The 25,347-nt window shown below is 40.5% G+C and overlaps 1 pseudogene; it reads left to right on the top strand.

Moving 5' to 3' along the window:
- The first annotated feature begins 760 nt into the window (after window positions 1-760).
- LOC110687781 lies at window positions 761-25,347 on the top strand (annotated as a pseudogene).

The raw sequence follows: 25,347 nt of genomic DNA, 5'->3' as shown, positions 1-25,347 counted from the left end.
TCGAATAAGACCTTCCAGGTCTTGAATGTTACTGCATTCGAACACGTAGTACGGACCGGATCTATGTGCTCTTATTTCCCCCCTTCTTAAACTATGAATCAGTTCCTTTTTAAACTAGCAAAACTCCAACAGGTTCTCCACCTAAGCTTCCACCTTGGTCCAACTCAGACCCCATGTCATTGGGTTAGTAACCCACAAGGTTAGCAGATCATTAGGTAATTCAAACTTCCTATGAATTATAATTTCCTTAATGCCAACCAAACAAAGTAGAGCAATTTCCTAGAAAACAGATAAGGGAAATAATTTCCCGAGAATTATAACTTATCATGGGAAGTTACTTCCCGTTGCAACTAAACAAGTCCTAACAATATTGTGACAACATTCGCGACTTCTAAATAAATGCAGCATCAATAGCCGCAACTAATAAAACGGTGGTGTAAGCATAATTTGAGAGAAGACTTGCACCCAAAAAAAAAATTGCAGTAAGGGATTGGTCAAAATATGCTCAAATCCAGATAATTTCATGAATTATCGAATTAACATCTAATGCAGAGTAGTTATTATATAGAATCACTCTAATATGGATACAAATCATTTATGATTCATATCATCTTTATTTCCAAATCATTCAAGCCCCCCTTTCAATACTTTTTGTAATATAAATAGAGAACACCCAAACTCTTCAAATCAAATTAATTATAATCTAAAAGTTTCAATTCACCCTTCCCATATTTTTTTCATTTTGACAGAATTTCATTTAATGGGCAAACGAAGGGTTACGTCACCAGTAAAAGTGTTAAACCAATGGTTTCAAAGACGATCTTTAATAGTTAAATTTATTTTGGGAGCCATAATAACCTTGTTTAGTTTGGTGGCATTAAAATTAAGTGTAAGAAATCATGATAATCTTTTTGTCGCATCTGAAACGGTTCATGCTCTTGGGATTTTGATCTTGATTTACAAGCTCTCTATTCATCAATCTTGTTCTGGTATGGTTCAACACTTAGAACCTATTTATCTATTATATGCTTTTTATGTTTATTTTTTGTTACATGCTTGTATATAAAATAAGTTGATATCTTTTATTAAGACTGTTGAGGTGTAAGATTACTTGAATCATGCTTCGTATGATGTATGGATTACTTTCTGAAAATTTTCATTTAGGTGTACCTATACGTATATACTTCGTATAGAAAAGTATTCAAATTATACACTCGTATTTGTTTTATAATGTATTTTAAGACTAGCTTTAAGTCATACTTCGTATAATTGTTTCAACAGGAAAATATGTAATTTATATGCTAACTTGGGATTTATAAATCTTTGTTAATTAAAGAGGAAAAATTTGGTAAATTGTGGATTAATCATTTTTCTAATTGGTAATTGAATAGAGAGATCTATAAACATATTATATATTTTGAGTTTTGTAATGTATGTATTTATGTCTCAATTTTAGATTTGTTTGAACTCCATTCTTTTCATGGATGATGAAAGAAAGTGCATTTTGGGACCAACGAACCTATCGTAGACTCGTCTCTCCAACCATTTAAAATTGACTTTTTTTTTTCCTAGGTTAGTGCATACCTAGTGTTTAGGGTAAAAATACCCTTAGACACGTGGCCCAATAAAGGCTTGCCACGTGTCAATCTTTCAACGGTCAGCAAAGGCCCAATCCCTTTGCGACACGTGTCCCTTGTACCCTAATTGAGGTACAGTTCTCCCTTACTATAAATAGTAAGGGTAGACCTCATTTATGGGGATCGCAATTTAATTCCAACCACACAAAAACAAACAAAAACCGAACCAATTAAAAACGCTCTGAATCGAGAAGCATTTATTGTTCTTATTCCACTTCGAAAAGATACTAATTTACTCTTCGGAGGCGGAACTCCCATCCCCCCATCCGGAGTCTCCGTTACTTGTGCAGGTACAGGCGTAAGAAGGAAGTCTGCTAGGAAATTGTAACTCTCCCGAAGGACACATAAAAAACCCCCAAACATCTGGCGCAGTCTGTGGGGAGAGTACTTTCTAGATGACATCTGAGCCTATACTACCTGGTAAAGGCAATCTGCCTACTGGGGAGGTTGAGGTCCATTCGGACCAAGATACAGCCGATAACTATGAGTTGGAAGCCTACACTGCTGCGGATGGCTCTTTAAGGACCAAGAACACCCGTTCCAAAGACAAGAGGGAACAGGAAGAGAACCAGGCGGCTCCTAGCAAACCAACTAGGGGGCCGCTTGGGTTAACCTCTACCGCTGGAGACTCCCCAGTCTCCAGATACGAACTCTTGAATATGATGAAGAATTTCAAGGGGGAAATCAAGGGTTTCCTTGATAAGTCAGCTGGTCCTCGTAAGGGCCAAGCGGAAGAAAGGTATCATGGAAGAAAGACAATCAAGTCGGTAAAGGGAAGAGCTTCTACCCCTCACCCAAAACCAACGGTGCCAATCAGGCCCTTTGACCTTTCAAGACTTCGGGTTCCCGCGGAAGGGATCAAAAAACCTGTCCGACATATACAGCCGGATGGAACAAAAAAACTCTACTCCGATGCCCGAGTACTCCTGGAAGACAAAAGAACTCACTTCTCTGACTCGGCATCAACGTCCACGTTCCATGACAGCTTTCATACAACTTCAGGGAGGCATTCACAAACCGGCAAAGGGAGTCGGACGCACAAAGAGTTTTCCGCGCGATCCGGTCCCCATGTCATTCAGCCGACACATCTATACATGCCTTTTGGAACACCTTATCAGCAGACGACTCTCTTTGGAGGTCAGCCACCATCCGTCCAGCCCATGGACTGGCAGCTCCGTCTGCAAAGACTTGGGGAACAGCCAACGGCGTTCTCCAGGGAAATTACTGAGATGGCCCAGCCATCAAAAATTAAATACATATTGGTAGGTGCCTATGATGGTACCTCCAACCCGGAAGATCACTTGATGGCATATACAAACCTGATGTATTTGCAGGGTTTGGACGATGCCTCATGGTGTAGATGCTTCCCGACCACGTTGAAAGGGATTGCTCAACGATGGTTTGGTAACTTACCTTCCGGGTGCATCAATAACTTCAGGACGTTGGCGTACTGGTTTACGTCCAACTTCTCGATGAATATCCCTGCCAAAAAGACAAGCCTCGACCAAGGGGCAATACAGCAGGGAGAAAAGGAGGGACTTAGGTCCTATGTCAGGCGGTTTAACCTGATGAGGATCCAAATCCATGGCCTTTCTGATGAGGTCGCCTACACAGACTTCTTCAAAGGACTGAAAGACGGGTCGGCATTTAAATTCGACTTAGTCAGGAAGAGGGTCTCCACCCTCCATGAGGCATTGATGAAAGCGGAAGCGTACATCCAGACATTGGAGCTCTGCGCCATCAAGACATCGTCGGAGTACAAGCGTTCTGACAAGCGGGAGAGCCGGCCTACCCAGCCGGCTAAAAAGGAAGAAAAGAAAAGAAAGGAGGTCTGGGCGACAGACTCATCCGGACACCCCTCCCAAAAGAGAAAGAGATCAGATCCGTACGTCCCCAAGTACGAATTCTCCAAGGATTGCGCCTCCATTCTCAAGGAGGTAAAAGACCGATTGAACCTGGAAAAACCGGCTGCAATGAAGAGCCCTGTCAGCAGTCGGGACAAAAGCAAGTATTGCGATTTCCACGAAGAGATTGGTCACGACACTGAGGGTTGTTTTAGCCTCAGGCGGCTTCTTGACCGCTTAGCTGACGAAGGGGCTCTAAAATCATATTTTCCCAAGTCAAAGAGTACTTCCAAACAAAATAAAGGGCCACAACCGAAGCAGGCGGCAAACCACTCAGACACAGATGAAGATACTATCTTCACAATAGCCGGAGGTCTTACAGGCGGTGGTCCTACCATCCGGGGTACTAAAGACAATATTAGAAGATTGATCAAATCAGTGGATGATGGTCAGACGTCAAAGAGCTCCTTTCCGGAGGTCCATATCTCGAGAAAGACAGGGGAAATGTCAGGCGGCCCCATGATGACCCCATAGTCGTCGAGTGTAAAATTGCCAATCAGTGAGTTGGCCGTATACTGATTGACACGGGAAGCTCGTCCGACATTATAAGCTATCGGTGTTTGGAAAAGCTGAAGTACAAACCAAGCAACATGAATCAGGTTACCTACCCCCTAGTAGGTTTTGGGGGAGGAGTTGTACATCCGGTGGGAATTATTGATCTACCCATCCGGTTTGGAGAGAAGGGTCTGGGCCGGCACATGGTCGTCAAGTTCCTTGTCGTTGAGGAACTGACGGCCTACAACTTGATCATTGGCCGACCTACCTTAAACATCTCCAAGGCCGTCATTATCCCTTCTCTAATGCTGATAAAATTTGAGAGGGATGACGGCACAGTCGGTTCCTTGAGCGGGGACCAAAAGATGGCAAGGGAGTGTTACCTCTCGGACATCAAGCCAACTCTGACCGCAGACGGTCAAGACAATGTTGAAATACCTGATGATTCTGGTCAAGAAACATCTGAAATACCTGCCCCAGCCGGCAAAAAGAGAAAGGCGGATCCACTAGAATCCGTCAAAACAAAGCAATAGCAATCACTATCAGGGGAGAGGTCAGACGACCTCCGGCCCCAGCCGGCTGGTGAGAGCATAGACATCATATTAGATGACAGTCGGCCAGACAAGACCGTCAAAATTGGGACGACTGCTTTGAAGACATTAGGGGCAGACTTGCCATCTCTTCTCAAAGAATTCAAAGATGTGTTTTCCTTTGAAGTGGAAGAAATGCCGGGTATAAGCCCAGACCTTGCTGTCCATAAACTCGCTCTGGATCCTAAAAAGAAGCAGGTAAGGCAAAAGAAGAGGAATCATGGCGAGGAAAGATCTCAGGCGGCAGCAGCCGAGGTCAAGAAACTCTTAGATGCTGGGTATATTCGGCAATGCAACTATCCCGAGTGGGTAGCAAACGTAGTACTTGTAAAAAAGCCGAATGGTACCTGGTGGATGTGTGTAGATTACACAGATCTGAACAAGGCATGTCCAAAGGATAGTTATCCACTTCCAAAGATCGACCACCTGGTCGATTCCACAGCCGGCCATGCTTTGATGAGTTTCATGGATGCCTACTCGGGCTTCCATCAGATACCCCTATGGAAGAAGGATCAGGAGAAAACAACATTCGTCACTGATCAGGGGTTGTATTGTTACACAGTGATGCCGTTTGGATTGAAAAATGCGCCTGCCACCTTCCAACGTATGATCAACTCTGTATTTTTTCACCAAATTGGAAGGAACGTGGAGGCGTACATTGATGATATGATTGTCAAATCCAAACTCCAGGCGGATCATCTAGCTGACCTCCGAGAAACCTTCACCACCCTCAGGCGGCATAAAGTCATGCTTAATCCAAAAAAGTGCGTCTTTGGGGTTGAGTCTGGAAAGTTTCTCGGATTCTTGATTGATCAAAGGGGCATAGAAGCCAATCCGGAAAAGGTACAGGCGGTAATAGACATGAGGTCACCCCGTACGGTTCGAGAGGCTCAAAAGCTTACAGGTTGTCTGGCAGCATTGGGGAGATTCCTCAGCCGGTCAGGTGACAAGTGCCTTTATTTCTTCCAAGCAATCAAGAAAAGGTCGAGGTTTGAATGGGGTGAAGAGGCTGAGGCGGCGTTTCAACGCCTAAAACAGCACTTGCATTCCTTACCAAGGCTGGTGAGTCCCCTACCACAAGAGGCTCTCTACCTGTACTTGGTCGTCTCAGATCATTCTCTGAGTGCCGTTCTCCTTGCTGATAGAGACGACAATCAGCTCCCGGTGTATTTCATAAGTCACGTACTTAGGAATGCTGAGCTCCGGTACCCCACAATTGAAAAATTCGGTTTGGCCTTGTACAAATCAGTCAAGCGGTTGAAACCCTACTTCTTGCCCCATTCGATAACCGTCTACACCGACCAGCCCCTCAAAAGACCAATGACCACCATGGAGTCCTCCGGCAGGATGATTAAATGGGCCGTTGAAATTCAAAGTCTCGAAATCTCCTTTGAACCCAGGCGGGCAATAAAGGGTCAGACATTTGCTGATTTCATTGTTGAAATGACAAGACCATTACAGCCGGACAATACCGATCAAGTCTGGAAGGTATTCGTAGATGGTAGTTCTACAATGGCAGGATGTGGGGCAGGCGTAATTTGTCATTCTCTGGAAGGGGATAAATTCGAGTATGCTCTCCGGTTCAAATTCCAAGCTTCAAATAATGAAGCAGAATACGAGGCCCTGTTAGCCGGTATCCGGATGTGTAAGGCAGCCGGGGCAAGAAAGGCTGACGCCTTCTCTGATTCTCAATTAATCGTTAGCCAATACCATGGTGATTACGAAGCCACCCATCCGGTAATGATTAAGTATCTTCTGACAGTTAAGGAAGAGGCTGGGGCATTTGATGAGTTTAATCTAAGTCAAGTGCCAAGGTCCGAGAATAATCAGGCGGATGCATTGTCAAAACTTGCATCATCCGCCACATGTGATACGCCTAGGTCAGTCTTCTGGGAAGTCATGGAAAAGAAGAGCATAGAACATAACCCCATTGGAGTTCTAGATCGAAGCTCTACTTGGATGGACCCCATCCGGGAATACCGGGTGCCTCATCAGAGGCAGCTTCTCTTAAAAGACGAGCATTAAGCTTCGTAATGCACAAGGGTGAACTCTTCCGGAAGGGTTACCTACAGCCGCTATTCAAATGTGTTACCCCGGAAAGAGGAAGAGAAATACTGGAAGATCTCCATGCCGGATTCTGTGGATCACATATTGGCGGAAAGACACTTGCCAAGAGGACCAGGCGGCAAGGATACTTTTGGCCTACCCTCGAGGCAGATGCATTAGATCTAGTAAAGAGATGTGACAAGTGCCAGAAGTTTGGCCGGCTGATCAGACAGCCGACCACGGATTTAACAGCTATTCACAGCCCCATTCCCTTTGCCAAATGGGGCATGGACATTTTGGGGCCATATACTCCTGCCCCAGGCGGCAAAAGATACATCTTGGTGGCTGTTGATTACTTCACCAAGTGGGTTGAGGCCGAGGCAGTAAAGGGCATCAAAACTAAGGATGTCATTTCCTTCATCTGGAAGAATGTCATCACCCGGTTCGGTGTACCAATGTCAATGGTCTTTGACAATGGCCCCCAGTTTGAAACGTCTGTCCTAAAGACTTGGCTGCAAGATCAAGGGATTTCCCATTATTTTGCATCCGTTGTCCGTCCTCAAGCAAACGGTCAGGTTGAAGCTTTTAACAAGCTCATCTCAGGCGGCATAAAGAAAAAGATTGAAAAGGCAGGCGGTCTTTGGGCAGAGGAATTGACTCATGTTCTTTGGTCTATCAAAACTCCTGAGAAGGGGTCAACCGGTGAAACTCCATTTCTTATGGCGTATGGCACAGAGGCGGTGCCTCCCATTGAATTGTATGAGCCAACACTTCGAATCATGTTATATGATGAAGAGGCAAATTGGGAAGCCATGCGCCTGGCTTTGGATACTCTTCCTGAAAGAAGCGGCAATGCCACCTTGCGTCATGAGATCTACCGTCTGCAGATGACGAGGGCCTACAACAAAAGGGTGCGTAAACGCCCCCTCAAAGTTGGAGATTTTGTTTTACGAAAGCTTGAGGCAACCGGTAGGGCGAATGAACAAGGAAAACTGACCCCAAACTGGGAAGGACCCTACCGGATATTTGAAGAAGTTAGAAATGGCACATACCGCCTGGAAACCCCAGACGGAATGCGGCTGCCTCGTACCTGGAATGTAGATAACTTGAAAAAGTACTACTTCTAAGGATTTTGTAATTTTTTGTGAATAGTATTGAAATGTGAAAGCATATAATTTCCATTCATACAATTGTATTTGCACCTGTCTAGTGCAAGAACACAGAAGGAAGAACACTTATTAAAACCACTGCTCCAAAAAGAGCAGTGATCCGGTGACACCCATCCGGGTGAATCACTGAAGAGAACATCTCCCTTCTGGGTGGAACATTGTTCTAGCGATCCAATAACTCAAACGGCATTTGTCTTAAAACAATCTTGCAGCCGTTAGAAATGATCCTTTGCATCTAGGATTCACCCGGCAAGGACCCAAAAGAGGTCCATCCGGCAAAATGAAATTCCTAATGGGTCACTGTAACCGGGTTTTAATTAAAAAACCACCCAAACGGTTTTACATCCCATCCTATATTTAATTGTACCAGCCGGGGCACGGTTAGATCATTCACTGATCACCCATCCGGCTGCCATGAAACGGCTAACTGTTTACCGTTGGAGTAAACAGTTGGCCATTTCAGGGGCATTTTATTGTACCAGACGGGGCAAGGTTAGATTATTCACTGACCACCCATCCGGCTGCCATGAAACAGCTGCCTGTCGACTGTTGGGGTAAACAGTTAGCCATTTCAGGGGCATATTGTGGTATAGTTACTTCATCCGGCATATATAGAACGGCTGATTATGTTAACCGAATGCGTAGTAAACACTTGTAAAAATGCATAAAAATAAAAAAAAATGCTAATAATAGAGATAGCAAAACCGACTGTGTCGGTTAAATAGATTAATATTAATCTAATGGAAATGTTAGCCGGACCCCTGTCCGGGAAAGATACATCAAAAATACACGGCACGCAGGCCGGTAAAAAAAAAGGAGAAGTTTATGGTTGCTGATGTTGCTGTTGCTCTTGCTGCTGAGGCTGCTCCAACTCTTGAGCTTGCCCAACCTGAGTCTCAGTCGTCTGTTCCTGCAGCTGTTCCGGCTGGTTTCCCATTGGCACCCCATCCGACACTGACCCTAACCCCTTTTCAGCCCACTCGTCGAAAGGAGGAGGGGCAGGATTGCCGAGTACTCGAGCTTCATAAACTTCAGAAGCATACAAGCTAAGTAACGGAGGTTGAAATAGTCAAAGTCAGAGTCCGGATGGATGAGGCCCCAAGCCAGCTTCATGCGCTCCTCGCAGTCGGCTTCATTCTCTGCAATCAGGCGGCTGAGTTCCTCGTTCAACTCCTTTTTGTGGGCCGCCTGAATATTAGTGAGTTGGACCGTCAGCTGGCTGTTCTTCTGGCGGAGGTTGGTATTTCCCTTGTCAGCTCCTTCCAGAGCTCTAAGATCAGCCTGGAGGTTCTTGACCTTAAGTTCAAGTTCATCGACTCTCTTTTTGGCCTCATCCCTAGCCAGCATAGCCTCTTTCAGTAATTCCTCCTGTTGCAACTCCCTCTCTTTAGTTGCCAAATCATATTTAATAGTGTGAAATTGACTAACGTCAATTAGGTCAAGGGCACGCTTCTGAGCGTCTCTTACCTCCTCTTGCTTTTTACGCAAGGGGACTCCGCCCGTCCACCCTGAGCATCACCTATGATAGCAGACGGAAAAAGAGTTAGAAATAATAATAATTACTACTCATCCGGCAAAAATAATCAGTGAGACAAGCATAGGGCATTCGGGTTATTACCTCAGCAAGAAGAGAGTTGATGCGATCCAGGTTAACCTGGTGTACAGCCGGCACCGCCTCCTTTTCAGAACGGGTCAGAGTCTTGACCATTCTCTTGGCGTATTGGTTGTAGTCCGGCTGGCTGGTAGAGTCATCTGCAAAGGAAGGGATATCTGTCAGATACTGGGCATATGCGCCGCCTATATTCATGCGGCTGCCAGAGGAGCCCCCAAACTGGCTTGCTTGAGTTTTGACTCTCATATGCCCAAGCGGCCAGGGGGGGTCAAAGGCAGAGGTTTTACCTTGTTCAGGCTGTGGGGTGTCATCCCCCCCAGCCGCATCTGAGCCAGATCCCATCCGGGTCTGGCCCGCCGAAGCACTCGGCGTTAGCTGCAGGCTCTTCCCACCAGTGGTTGGCCTGGCAAGTGCAGGCGTCCTCTTTAAAGGACTAGCTGCCGGAGGTGGACCCGCCAGCCTTGGAGCTTTTGTAGCCGGCTGGGGTATGTCACCAGCCGGTCTTTTGTGCATGCTTGATAGTGATTTTGGCATGCCTTGGGTTCCGCCCTGAAATTAGGCAAGACAAAGCAATCAGTTAGAAACAAAGGTAGCTCATCATATGTCATCCGGTAAGAAATGGAAGAAGTTTTACCCCAGCATTCTTGGCGGCCAGTGCCGCCTTCTTCCCTTCAACTTGTTTCTTTCTCAGCTCAATAGCCAAGAAGGCCGGTGTCTTTTCAGGAGGCACCATTCTTTTAGCTTTGCCTGCAAGAAGGGAAATTCGAGTTAGAACACGTGTACGCATAGGCAGGCGTCAGAATACCGGATGGGTTAGTGAACCTACTCTTTTTGAACATTGAACTTAGATTGCAAAGAGACAAAAAAGGGCTCATCCCTAAACCATTCCGGGAGAGGTACCCAGAACTTTGGGACGATGATTTCACTACCGTCCTCCATCAGATGGGTCGTTTTGAGGAAGAGACCCTTCTCTATTATTTGGTCCCAGGCCTCAGACGGCACTTTCGGGAGCGCGCATTTTTTGCCCAGCAATGCCGGGTGCTTATTGTATCGCCGCAGCCGGCGATTTAGGGAAGTGGAAGGGGAAGAGACGACATAAAATTTGCTCTTCCAGTTGGTCCACTTTGATGGCTTCTCCAAAGTCATCATATATTCTTGGTTTGTGGTCAGGGTGTACCAGGCATTCCACCCACCCGGAGCCCGGCTGAGGTAATGCATGTGTGCAAAGGCCTCCTAGCTGGGGTTTACCTCCTGCAACTCACACGCGGCAATGTACCCCAAAATATTGACCCAAGAATTAGGAGTCAATTGCCATACGCCCAAGTCATACCCCATTAATATGTCCTTGATACAAGGGTGAAGGGGGAACCGGAGGCTTGCTTTGAATGGCGCCTCATAACAGCCGAAAAAATCATCGGCATGATCTAAGTCGTCTGTCCAAACGACGGCTGCATCAACAGGCGGGACTCTTATTTCCCAGTCCTTCCCAACTGGTTTCCTTTTAAAAAGAAAGGCAGGAAGGGTTGCAGTTAGGGTGACCACGTCTCTCGCAGACATGGTCATGTCAGTCGGATCCCCCTTAGCCGGCCATTTGTAAGCCTCCTCACCAATAGGCTCGGCCTCCAGTACGGGAGCTTCAGATTCAGACCCAGACCCAGACTCTTCTCCAGCAGATTCGTTGCCGGATCCTTCGGCGTTAGAATCAGAGTCTTCCAATATGCTGTCACCCGGTGTGCTCAGACCACCCGGGGAATCTTGACGAGTTTCTAGGGTTTCTTCCAAATGAATTTCACCAGACGATCCTGCCGTCTGGTCATCGTTTGCGGGGCCAGCCAGATCTTCGGCTGCGTCATCGGACTTGTAATCCGGGTCAACTGCCGTCCATCTTATATGAGTCATTCTGTCCTGCACATGAACAGAGACGGTCGGATTCGAGGTAGGTGAAGGTTCGCCCAAATACCCTCAGACGGCAGTCCCAGTCCTAGACTCAGCCGTCCCTGGTGACCGGCTGACCACAGTCGTAGGCTGTGCCGAGTGTATATTGGAAGGGTCCATATCCTATCTATGCAACCGGAAAATTAACTAAAAGAATTGAAAAGGGTACAGGCGGTACCTTTGAAGGTTGAGATTTGCTGAGATGGTGGCTTGAAACCTTCACAGGCGGAAGTCTCCGAATGTGTTTAAAGCTGAAATAAAGAAAAATATATCAGACGTATTTAATGGAAGCTCATTCAAAAGCCCCCCAAGCGGTGGAGTCCCGGATGAGGGTTAGCAGAGATGGAGCGGAAATTGCTCAAGAAACCCCCATACGGTTAAATACCGGATGGGGGCAATTTGAATGACGTTTGAGAAAAAGCTAAGGCTGCTCAAACAACCCCCATACGGTTAGATGCCGGATGGGGGCTATTTGAATGATGTTTGAGAAAAAGCCAAGGCTGCTCAAACGACCCCCATACGGTTATATACCGGATGGGGGAAATTTGACTAACGTTTGAGAAGCTAAGGCTGCTCAAACGACCCCCATACGGTTAAATTCCATATGGGGGCTATTTGTATGTTTGAGAAAAAGCCAAGGCTGCTCAAACGACCCCCATACGGTTAGATGCCGGATGGGGGCAATTTGAAATGAAGTTTGGGTAAGCCAAGGCTGCTCAAACAACCCCCATACGGTTAGATGCCGGATGGGGGCTATTTGAAAGATGTTTGAGAAAAAGCCAAGGCTGCTCAAACAACCCCCATACGGTTAGATGCCGGATGGGGGCTATTTGAAATGAAGTTTGGGTAAGCCAAGGCCGCTCAAACAACCCCCATACGGTTAGATGCCGGATGGGGGCTATTTGAAAGATGTTTGAGAAAAAGCCAAGGCTGCTCAAACAACCTCCATACGGTTAGATGCCGGATGGGGGCTATTTGAAATGAAGTTTGGGTAAGCCAAGGCTGCTCAAACAACCCCCATACGGTTAGATGCCGGATGGGGGCTATTTGAAAGATGTTTGAGAAAAAGCCAAGGCTGCTCAAACAACCCCCATACGGTTAGATGCCGGATGAGGGCTATTTGAATGATGTTTGAGAAAAAGCTAGACTGCTCAAACAACCCCCATACGGTTAGACACCGGATGGGGGCTATTTGCATATTGTTTGAGCAAAAGCTGCTCAAACAACCCCCATACGGTTAGACGCCGGATGGGGGCTATTTGAACATTGTTTGAGAGCAAAGGCTGATCAAACAACCCCCATACGGCTAAAGGCCGGATGGGGTTACTTATAACTAGTTTGAGAAAGAGCAAAAGCTGCTCAAACAACCCCCATGCGGCAAAATACCGGATGAGGGTTATTTGCTTATTGTTTGAGTAAAAACAAGTTGGCTCAAAGGGGCCCTATGCGGCACAATGCCGGATGGGAGTATATTGGACCCAAATAAAAATAAAAAAAAAAAATTCAAATTTGTTCTCAAACAGACCCCAGAAGGCAAAACGCCGGATGAGGGAGATTTTTGGACTTGTGCTTAGAAAGCAAGGACTGCTCGAGCCAGCCCCATGCGGCAAAATGCCGGATGAGGGTATTTTAAAATTCTAGAAAAATGTTTCAGATACCTCAGACGGGAAATCCCGGCTGAGGTAGGGGTAATTCAAATTTTTTTTTGAAGAATATACCCAGGCGGCAAAATGCCGAGTGAGGTCCTTTAATCTAGGGGCAAAAAGAGAAAGGAAGCAGACGGTACCTTACTAAATCCGCACTCAGCCGGTAGGCAGATGTCAAAGTTTTTGCGAAAACCGGATGCTCGAAAGTCTTGAAAGTAGCAGCCGGTATCAGAGCTTTTCTCAGGAAATTTTTGAAAAATTTGAAGAAATGAAAAGTGTGGAGGAGAGAAGTAGCTGCCCTATTTATAGAAAGAGGCAGAAGGCAAATAGTCACCTTCTGCGCGAAAATTTGAAATTCAAAGAGGGGGGAAGCAGACGAACCGTCACTTACCCCATGCGCCCTACGTCTGTCACAGGTGACACATGGATTTGCCACATCACACCTGTGAGGGGCAGATGTTTAGGGTAAAAATACCCTTAGACACGTGGCCCAATAAAGGCTTGCCACGTGTCAATCTTTCAACGGTCAGCAAAGGCCCAATCCCTTTGCGACACGTGTCCCTTGTACCCTAATTGAGGTACAGTTCTCCCTTACTATAAATAGTAAGGGTAGACCTCATTTATGGGGATCGCAATTTAATTCCAACCACACAAAAACAAACAAAAACCGAACCAATTAAAAACGCTCTCGAATCGAGAAGCATTTATTGTTCTTATTCCACTTCGAAAAGATACTAATTTACTCTTCGGAGGCGGAACTCCCATCCCCCCATCCGGAGTCTCCGTTACTTGTGCAGGTACAGGCGTAAAAAGGAAGTCTGCTAGGAAATTATAACACTCCCGAAGGACACATAAAAAACCCCCAAACACCTAGATTATTACACTTTGGCTCTAAGCTAAAATATAGTCATTATTACATGCATGTATACGCAGCTGAAATTACCTCGTCGGTTATTTTTAAGAGTTTTTGCCTTTTCAATCAAGTGTATGTATTTACGTTGAAATCTAGTTGATGTCATCTAGTTGCCTTTTTATTGAATTTATAATCGTATCTTGACTTAGAATTATACCATACGTTTTGCTAAGGAGGACAAATTAGGTATAATACGAAGAATCAAAGAATTTTCTAATTGGCAAGTATATGGCAACTGAATAAAAAGATTCGTAAGTAGATTACTTAGAGTTTTGGTTGTGTAGTGTTGATCCTAGCTCAAATTTTCTCAAACAATAATTCTTTTCAAGGATGACAAAGAGACAATGCAATAAAGGACCAACCTATTGGCTCTTTTACTCTCTAACCACAAAAAATACTACTTTCTAATAGAGCTAGTACACATTGGTTCAAATATAAACCAACCTATCTTGTAAATAAGTATAACAATATTCATACCACTTATAGAGTTAGCTCAATAACTCATACTACGTATAATTTGATCTCAATTTAAATTAAGAATAATATGAGTAATATGACAACTAAATCAATACGACAAATGTAGCATAAACAACATAAGTATAATCCAAACTTTATATCTTATTGACATAATCAAATAAATGGTGCTGCTTCCTTTGTATCATAACAGGTGTTGAGCAATTAGGTTTTGATGATTATAAACTAATGATGATTATCTATCTAACGTGTATGTTAAGTTGTGCATAGAAAAAGCAAATTATGCTTGGAACAGGATACAAGGAACCTGAGTAATGACAGGTATATATGTAAGGAACTTGAGCAATATAGGATAAGCAATAGAGGAACAAGAACAACGATAAGTGTTATGGTTGATAAGCATGATGATGGCTAAGGGACCATGAAGGTAACTATGTAAACATGTGTTTACATATGTTAGCTTCATAAGGTAAGTATCCTATACATATATAGGTTATGTATGTGTAGGAGTCTTTTAATTTAGTTTAGTTTTCTTTATTGTTTTTATAAATAAAAAACTAACCTTCTGTTTTACTTTGTTATTCTCAGAAGTTTGCTCAGTTCGTCATCATCAAAAAGGGACAACTTGTTGATCCTTATGAGGTTTTGATGATGATGTTAAGAATTGAGCAAACTTCCATTTAATAAGGATTTTCTAGTGTTGTGATGTTTGCAGGTTCAGTAAGCGTTGAGGGCTGAAGTAGGAATTGAAACAGAGGAACTTTAGAGGATCCATGAGGATACAAGTAAATTTAGAAGAAGAGTTCCAGAAATGGAACTTCCAGAAGTTTCTTAACAGGAACTTCAAAACGGGTTGTAACGACCTGGTTTCGGTGTAATGCTGGGGAAAACCCTAAGATCCAGAATATATCAAGACTACAGGATTCCAGAACAAGAGTTTCAGAGAAGCAACATGAAGACAGAGAAATAGAAGTATATTGCTCTAGGATTCATGTAAGTATGTTGGACATAAAAGTCGGTCTGGAACAAGTCTATATAGAACCAAGGTGAATTCCAAACAGTCAATGAAATTAGAGTAACTGACTTGTCAGGAACTCAGAGACTGTCAGAGTTCAGGAACCTAATAGGAACTTAAGTATGAACGTCGTTAAAAGTCGGTTTTAATGATATATATATTTACCTTATACGTGCATATCTTTTAGGGATTTGGTTTTACTGAATAAAGATATTTATCTTCTAATAAATCCCTTTTGGAAAAAGATAAGATTGTTTAAAAAGTATTTTAAACAAAAAGATAAGTTTTGAATAAAATCTGATTTTATGCTAAGTTTATCTTATTATTATTGACAGTTTTTATTCTTAACAAAAAGATATATTTTCGGAAAACTGATTTTTAGAAAATATCTTTTAAACTTATCTTTTCAGAAAATCTATCTTTTTCAAGATGAAATGAATAATTCGAGTGTACTATAAATATGCTCATATGCATTCATTCAAAGTTGAGGCTGACGAAGTGTAGTGGTCGTGCTTAATGGTTTTATCCTTCACCACGAAGCTAAGTCAGTCCTCCTGGTCAAAGTTCCTATCAGGTTTTTGGTTACAGTACGTCTAGTGAGTTCCAGACAGATCTTGAGTGTTCAACATATTAGTTTTATCTCTTTATTCATAGATATGTATTTAGGGATATTCGATGAGATCTTGTAATGGGAAAAAGGGTTTTGAGTGTTTTGTATTTTGGGGTGAGATTGTGAATTCTCTTAAATTCACGCTTGTGTATGAGTTTGAAATCTGGTAAAATTCGAGTGGTAGCTGTGAGTGCACAGTGAGTGAAAGGAACCTGAGAAGTGTCTTGGGTCACCTAGGAAGTTTCCTGGGTAAAGGGAGAAAAAGGGTCCTGAGAAGTGTCTTAGGTCTGGTAGGAAGTGTCCTATCATAGAGTCAAGTGTCCGTGGCGGAACTTGCAAAGCAAAGGTCTGTGTAATAGGTTGTACTAGGAGAGTTGCCTATTATAGTGGAATTTGTTTATAAGTCCCAATAGGGCCGAGGTTTTACTTCCAGTTAGGCACTGGATGGTTTCCTCGTAAAACTTGCTTTGTGCTTTAAGTTCCTTTACGTTTTGTTTTTAATTTCCGCATAAGTTTCGCGATTGGAACCTACTACCATTCACCCCCCCTCTTGTAGTAGTTCATCTAAAATAACAATTGGTATCAGAGCAGGTGCTCTTGATAAACCGGGTAACCCCGAGGAGCAAGTTCCAGGCTAGGATGGATATCTACAAGGAATGCAGTGAATGGAACTCAACCCTAGAACGTTCCGAATACCACGTGAAGACCAAAGTCTGCTTGTGAAGCAGATGTGATTCAAAGATGAACATCTTTGAGGTAAGTGTCTCGTCTTTGAAGTCTTGATTATATGCATGACATTATGTGTACAAGTTCCTTGTAGTATTTCTAGTTAAATTTTGGATTTTGTTTTGAAAGTTTGCAAATCAATTTTGTGTAACCTCAAATTTGATTTATAGAGTGAAAAGTATTTGTCAGATTTACAAATTGATTTATTTTTAAAGAATCGGTTTACTGGAAATAGTTCAAGGAACGTATTATGTAGAATTATGCATATTTGGTCTCTTGGAACCTGGATTATCCCTGTATGGAAACTTAATTCTTTGGGCAAGGTAATGAACGTATATTTTGAATATTTTCCAAAGAATGACCTTATCATGTGTATGTGTTTTTCTGAATATTTATTATGTAGACACATGATGTTTATTGTTAGTAAAGATAGTTGGTTTAACCGTAGTTGTTTTAATTATGGATTATTAATGTCTATTACTAACATGAAAGTACCCAATATAAATTGGGTAACCAAAGCCAAAAGATGACTGATTTTGCAGGCTAAGTGAGTGGAGACAACTTATTAATAATGATGAACTTTGGTTGTTTGTATATAAGCAATTATGTGCAAATTCCTCTCACTAGAAAGCCTTTATAAGAGGTTTGTAGTAGGTGAATCGACAACATGAATAAGTGTGTAAGTTGCCTATACATCTCTCTGTAAATATTGGTCATGTTCTTTTGGTATGTATTAATCCTTCACAAATTCCAATTGAAATTCAATTCCCTAATCTTATGAAGGTTATTTGTGAATGGATGAAAAGAGAAGTTGTTTGGATGTTTATAATGTATATCATGACAAACTAACTTCTCTTCTAGCTTTGTGCAAGTTATTAATCATTGTTTTGTAGGTTTGTCCATTGAGACAAATTGGTGCGTAAAAGTTTGTTCCATTAGGAGCTCAGTGCTTAAATTGGTTGGAACTTGGTGAACTTGGAATGATAAAACGAATTAGGGATACAGGAATAACAAAGCTTCTATATCAAGGTGCTATAGGAGTTAGCGTATACGTTCCTGTAAAGATTCTTGTTCAAGTTCCAGTTAAGTTCTTATTTGGAACAAAGCATTAATTCCTGTAGCAGACTCTTATGAAGGATAATGAGTTAAGATGATTATCTTTGACTGCGTGTTGGAGATTCATCATTTTGTTGATGGAACGACATCTAAAAGGGAGTATTCTTACAGGAACTTTATGTTTTAACACTTTTATGCTTTAGGTTTTATCTACCTCTTTTGACTAACCTACTGACATTTTAAAGGCACAAAGGAATCTCTTGGGTTGTGAACTTTCAGGTTATATCTTTTGAATGATAATATGAGGGACTTTGACAAGGTGTTGAAGAATTTGAGATTAAATCAACACGTTCCTCTACCCAAGATACAACGGTCTAAAGGACCAGAAGGACATGTTCCAACTTTATGTCAAAAGGAACATGGAAGAGTTGAAGGTTTATAATAGGAGGGAACTTGCATTATCTCGACAGCGAGGATCCAAAAGAGATGATGATAGCCAAATCAAGGTATCTCTTGCTATAAACCTGCAATGGAAGAACTTTGACTTATAATACTAACACGAAAGGTAAAATTTCTACATAACAGGAAGTTAGTAAGTCAAGTTCCTATCCCATTGTGAATATTTTTCTTGTCAAGTTTTTAATGCACATTCTGGTTTTCAATTGCTTGTAACTCTAGTTGTTTTATGGCTTCAAAATGACATCATCAATAAAGAGTGGAAATGTCACATATGAAGGGAGTCAAAAAGGGAACACATCATTTGTGGATCTCAAGGTGATTCCTAACAACAACCTGACATTTCTAGGTTTTATTGAAGATGAGATACCTCTATGCTTCAAACTGTGAACATGTTAATCTTTTCATGCTTGATAAACCTAGTAGGAACTCGATAATAGGTATATGTACATGTAAGTTCCAAACAGGTTAAGATCGAGAAGCATGAGAATGAAACACATGTTACATTCTCTTTCAACATCAGGTAGATGGTAAGCAACACTAATCCATTGGATCTTAGTGATATGGATATGTTTACCATGTGATATGTAGAGACTAATTGAAAGAGATGTCTTGTTTATAAGTAATGAAAGCAAATGAATACTTGGTTTCTTTTCTTAATAGAAGAGATGATGAACTGTTTATTGAAAGTCTTTTCTATCACAGGGTATGTGGCTAAGTATTCATCACTTATGAGATTATAGATCTAACAATGGAACCTAGTTCCAGTCATGTTTAGTGTTTGTTGCAGGAACACAGGATTGTCAACAAGTTTCCAATTTTGAATCATGAAAGACAAGAAGAGAACAAAATTATATACTAATGGTCTTTTCAGGTTCTTTAGAATAGTTTTCAATGTCTCTGGCTACATCATCAACACTGAAGCAATAGATCTTTGATGAACAAGACACCCTATGTTCTACTTAGGGATGTTTGATGATAGAAGTACCAAGGCGATTTATCCATAAACGCCTAGACTAGTAAAACATATAGAGTTGACACTATCATGTTTAATGTGCCATAAGTGAACATATTTTGAGACTAACAGGTTTGTTCCCATCAAACAGGTTATAAAGATGAACTCACAAGTTACTGTAGAACTAACTGAGTTCCTAGTAAAGAAATATGTCACTAAGAATAACAGCAAGGGATAGCTACATATGTTGAGGAACTTTTAGATGTTAAGTTCCAACTCATGCAGCAAAGTTCAATGAACTCAATATAAGAAAGCAAGTTCCAACGAAGTTCCAGAGCTGAGATAATATTTGTTCTGACCAGCAATATCTCAACAAACTATGGAACTAAAGTGTCTTATATGCATATGTAACCAAGGCCGAGCCTCACGACATTGAAGGATTTGAGGATGTAGCTTGAAGATTAGATGTGCAACAGGAACTCGATGAGCTTAAAAGGAAGAAGGTGTGTACTACATTCTAAACCTATTCTAGAACACCTAAAAAGGGTCGGAGATCAAAAAGGGTGTTCTGGAAAAAGCTTGTTGAGTAAGGCACGTGAATGGAACAAAGCTAGGTTGGTTCTTAAAGGAAACAACCAATACAAAGGTATGTATTGTTTTTAAGGAACTTATTGCTCGTGTAGCTAGACTTGAAGGTAATTGAACATTATTTTATCTTGTTGTTTATATGGGATTAGAGTTGTACCACATGGATGTCTTGGATGTCTTTTGTATAACATTTTGTTATAGATGTCTATGTGGAACATACTCTAGGATAGATTGCTATCCAAGTTCCTTCTTGAAAATTGAGCTTTAAAATTATCAATTTTTGTTTTCAAGATGGATTGAGTTATTAGTTGTACTTACTTACATTAATTATATTTTTGGTACAACTAACGAGACATTGTGCATTGATTTTTGCTAATCTATGATAAGAAAATATATTTTTAAGCATTAACCACTGACAATGGAACTTGTGTTAGAAGTGGAAGTTCATATTAGATTCGAAATCATCAAGGAACAGAATAACCACTTCAAGAACTCCAAGGTAAGCCATCATATCAACCTATGTATTAATAGTTACATCTTTATTGATATGAGACTATATAAGATATAAGTTCCTTTCACATGTCGGCATTAGATGAATTGGATTGATATATCTTTGGTATGGATGCAATATGTGAATTTGTGAATTGATTCTCTTATGGTTGTGTCTTGACTTATCATATTCTTGTTTATTGCTTAATGGAACAAGACTCGATGAAATATAACATGAGTATAAAGTATTTTTCCCTTAAGTTATGTCAAGTTGGGGTTCCTATGCATGTTAAACATAAAGTAAAGAATGTGCGCTTATTGTTTATGTGTCACACTTAGTTCTTGTGTTGTAAAAGACATACTCACTTGCCTAATAGTATTAGAGGTCTCTTAATAGAACTATGGGTGCTGTCAAACACGAAGTTCCTAAGTTGCCAAAGGAACAATGGAAGAAACTTTGGTGGAACAAGACAGGTAAGTTCCCAGACCGTTTGTAACTCACTTGTTTAAATTTCAGAGGGAACTAACCTATCTTTTAGTCAACTTTCAAGCATCCACACCATATATCTTCGATCACAACATTATTCTACAACTCTAAGTTGTGTGTCTGTGTTGCATATACTCTAATTGTCTTATATTTAGAAAATTGAAGATTCTTATTCACCCAATTCAATTTCCTCTTTCCGTTCACACACTTTTACTTCTTATTCTTAATTCCCATGTGCTCTAAGTTTGTTGATCATCTTTTTATGATTTTTAATGATTTGATGAAACATAAAAAATGGTGATTATATGTTGAGGAGGAAGTTGAAGATAAAGGAAGAAGAATGGTAAGGGACTCAGGGGGAATAAGGTAGGAACCAAGAAATCAAAATGGTTCAGATCTGGTTGTGGAACTCAAGTGTATGAGTGAGTAATATCTTCATTGATTTAAAATGTGTTATTCCAGGAAAGCATGCAAAATTTGTATAATGACACCCTTTAAAAAATAAAAAAAAAAAAAAGAGAAAGAAAAGGAAAAAGGGTGATCAAATATTTAATTTCCTGGGTATCTATATATGAAGAATGTTGACTATGTTGATGTCGTGTACTCGTATACTTGGTGAGCTAGTGAAGGAACAATAATAAACGACGAAGGAACTTGATTATGATGAAACTGAAATCTATTTAAGTTCCAGTATGGAGAATGTTCCTCAAAGAAGTTGGTGGTTAAGGTAAGGGAACTTGGTTATCAATTGGCAAGATGAATATGTGTTGTGTTCAATAGGAGATTCAAGAGTTTGAGATAAAGTACAATGTGGCGGTTCTCATCTCAAAAGGTTTAAACGAAGAGCACAAATTCCACTTCACGTTCCCTCTACTTATTTTGTTCCATATGCTTCTTTATATATCCTTTAAGCTTGCGCTTTAATTGGTCTATTCATGCAATCCATTTCTAACTTTTTAGCTCTGATCTTTACTTGAATTTTAACTTCTTATTTGTCAAGTTCAATTAAGGGTTTTGAAGTTGGGCCTTTGGATTGTGAGTTGGAAGTTAGTGTGGAAATGGTATCCGTGTTTGAAAAGTGAGTACCTTGAGGCTTTTAGGAACAACAAGTGTTTAACTAGTATATACTTACTTATTATATGGTGGTAGGTGTGACATATGACTTTAAGTGCATATAATTTACGAAAAACAAACGTGTGGAACAATACCCTTTTTGATAATGACAAAAGGGGGAAGAATATGTATGATGCTTATGGTATGCAGTAATTAAGTCTAAAGTTATTACATCATGATTGTTGAAAGTATTTATATATTGATAAATGATGTGTATTGCTAAGTTCCTAACTATTAAGTTCTTGTGTATGTTCTTAACTTGTTTAAATGTTATTTCCTTGAAAAACTAAGGGGGAATAAATGTACAACGATTATCCTTTAATATGTGATGAGCATCAATAGTTTGTCATCATCAAAAAGGGGGAAATTGTTGAGCAATTAGGTTTTGATGATTATAAACTAATGATGATTATCTATCTAACGTGTATGTTAAGTTGTGCATAGAAAAAGCAAATTATGCTTGGAACAGGATACAAGGAACCTGAGTAATGACAGGTATATATGTAAGGAACTTGAGCAATATAGGATAAGCAATAGAGGAACAAGAACAACGATAAGTGTTATGGTTGATAAGCATGATGATGGCTAAGGGACCATGAAGGTAACTATGTAAACATGTGTTTACATATGTTAGCTTCATAAGGTAAGTATCCTATACATATATAGGTTATGTATGTGTAGGAGTCTTTTAATTTAGTTTAGTTTTCTTTATTGTTTTTATAAATAAAAAACTAACCTTCTGTTTTACTTTGTTATTCTCAGAAGTTTGCTCAGTTCGTCATCATCAAAAAGGGACAACTTGTTGATCCTTATGAGGTTTTGATGATGATGTTAAGAATTGAGCAAACTTCCATTTAATAAGGATTTTCTAGTGTTGTGATGTTTGCAGGTTCAGTAAGCGTTGAGGGCTGAAGTAGGAATTGAAACAGAGGAACTTTAGAGGATCCATGAGGATACAAGTAAATTTAGAAGAAGAGTTCCAGAAATGGAACTTCCAGAAGTTTCTTAACAGGAACTTCAAAACGGGTTGTAACGACCTGGTTTCGGTGTAATGCTGGGGAAAACCCTAAGATCCAGAATATATCAAGACTACAGGATTCCAGAACAAGAGTTTCAGAGAAGCAACATGAAGACAGAGAAATAGAAGTATATTGCTCTAGGATTCATGTAAGTATGTTGGACATAAAAGTCGGTCTGGAACAAGTCTATATAGAACCAAGGTGAATTCCAAACAGTCAATGAAATTAGAGTAACTGACTTGTCAGGAACTCAGAGACTGTCAGAGTTCAGGAACCTAATAGGAACTTAAGTATGAACGTCGTTAAAAGTCGGTTTTAATGATATATATATTTACCTTATACGTGCATATCTTTTAGGGATTTGGTTTTACTGAATAAAGATATTTATCTTCTAATAAATCCCTTTTGGAAAAAGATAAGATTGTTTAAAAAGTATTTTAAACAAAAAGATAAGTTTTGAATAAAATCTGATTTTATGCTAAGTTTATCTTATTATTATTGACAGTTTTTATTCTTAACAAAAAGATATATTTTCGGAAAACTGATTTTTAGAAAATATCTTTTAAACTTATCTTTTCAGAAAATCTATCTTTTTCAAGATGAAATGAATAATTCGAGTGTACTATAAATATGCTCATATGCATTCATTCAAAGTTGAGGCTGACGAAGTGTAGTGGTCGTGCTTAATGGTTTTATCCTTCACCACGAAGCTAAGTCAGTCCTCCTGGTCAAAGTTCCTATCAGGTTTTTGGTTACAGTACGTCTAGTGAGTTCCAGACAGATCTTGAGTGTTCAACATATTAGTTTTATCTCTTTATTCATAGATATGTATTTAGGGATATTCGATGAGATCTTGTAATGGGAAAAAGGGTTTTGAGTGTTTTGTATTTTGGGGTGAGATTGTGAATTCTCTTAAATTCACGCTTGTGTATGAGTTTGAAATCTGGTAAAATTCGAGTGGTAGCTGTGAGTGCACAGTGAGTGAAAGGAACCTGAGAAGTGTCTTGGGTCACCTAGGAAGTTTCCTGGGTAAAGGGAGAAAAAGGGTCCTGAGAAGTGTCTTAGGTCTGGTAGGAAGTGTCCTATCATAGAGTCAAGTGTCCGTGGCGGAACTTGCAAAGCAAAGGTCTGTGTAATAGGTTGTACTAGGAGAGTTGCCTATTATAGTGGAATTTGTTTATAAGTCCCAATAGGGCCGAGGTTTTACTTCCAGTTAGGCACTGGATGGTTTCCTCGTAAAACTTGCTTTGTGCTTTAAGTTCCTTTACGTTTTGTTTTTAATTTCCGCATAAGTTTCGCGATTGGAACCTACTACCATTCACCCCCCTCTTGTAGTAGTTCATCTAAAATAACAACAGGGTTGTCACTAAAAACTCAAGAACTAACAGCTATATTTTTAGCTGCAAGACTTGTATGTAGTGTTATGATTGAAGGTGACATTCATACATTTCTCGACTCCTGAACTCTGGCTGCTACTATCTGGGTGATTTATATGTTACGATTCAAGTTGACTTATACTTACAATAAAGAGTTCGACACCATGCCCCTCTACTATGTGGTAATATAATCTTCACTTTGTCTATTACTTAAATTTTGTAATTATTTTCTATTTATACTGTGAGACATTAAAGTATTTCAACAACAATAGTATGATTTTGCTATACTAATTGTTGTCGATTTATTCCTTAACCTACCCCCTCTGCTTTTAAGCGTCTTATCCACAACTTCTTGACCAAAATCTTGTTTGTTGATTTGAGTTGATTAATAAACGATGATGTTTTACAGGTTATTCCTTGTGGCATCCTATCAATATTAGTGCATCCTCAATCGCTTTGGCCTCTTTTTGCTCGTGTTCTCTGGTCGTTTTGTCTGTGCATTGAAGCCATTTCAGTGTTGCCTCAACTTCGATTTATGCAAAACGCAAAGGTTTTATTTTCACTTTAAACCTATTAATTTGTTGCCATTTCATCTTAAATTAGAGGAAGTACATATATACAATACAGTACTACTTATTATACTACTTACCAAATTTTTTATTATGCTACTAAAACTTTGAGAATTTATGCTATACTTCAGATAGTTGAACCATTTACTGCTCATTATGTTTTCGCCTTGGGTATTTCAAGGTTCGTGGGATGTGCTCATTGGATCTTTAAGGTTAACAATTTTCACCCTTCCAATCTACTATGAATTGAATTGCTTGAAATTAATACATTATTAACGTATAATATAATAGTATACAATTAAAGATAAGATTAATAAACTCTGTTGAATATATAGATATACGAGACCGGTGGAACATATCTAGTGTTAGCAGGCAGAGGACATTTTTATATACTGCTAATATTGGTAGCTGAGATTGTTCAAACTTTCATATTGGCAGACTTTTGTTATTATTATATCAAGAGGTAA

The sequence above is a fragment of the Chenopodium quinoa genome, unplaced genomic scaffold, assembly GCF_001683475.1.
Source record: "Chenopodium quinoa cultivar QQ74 unplaced genomic scaffold, ASM168347v1, whole genome shotgun sequence".
In the NCBI taxonomy this organism is placed as follows: Eukaryota; Viridiplantae; Streptophyta; class Magnoliopsida; order Caryophyllales; family Amaranthaceae; genus Chenopodium; species Chenopodium quinoa.
Note: the sequence above shows the minus strand (reverse complement) of the source record. Positions and strands in the feature narration are given on the sequence as shown.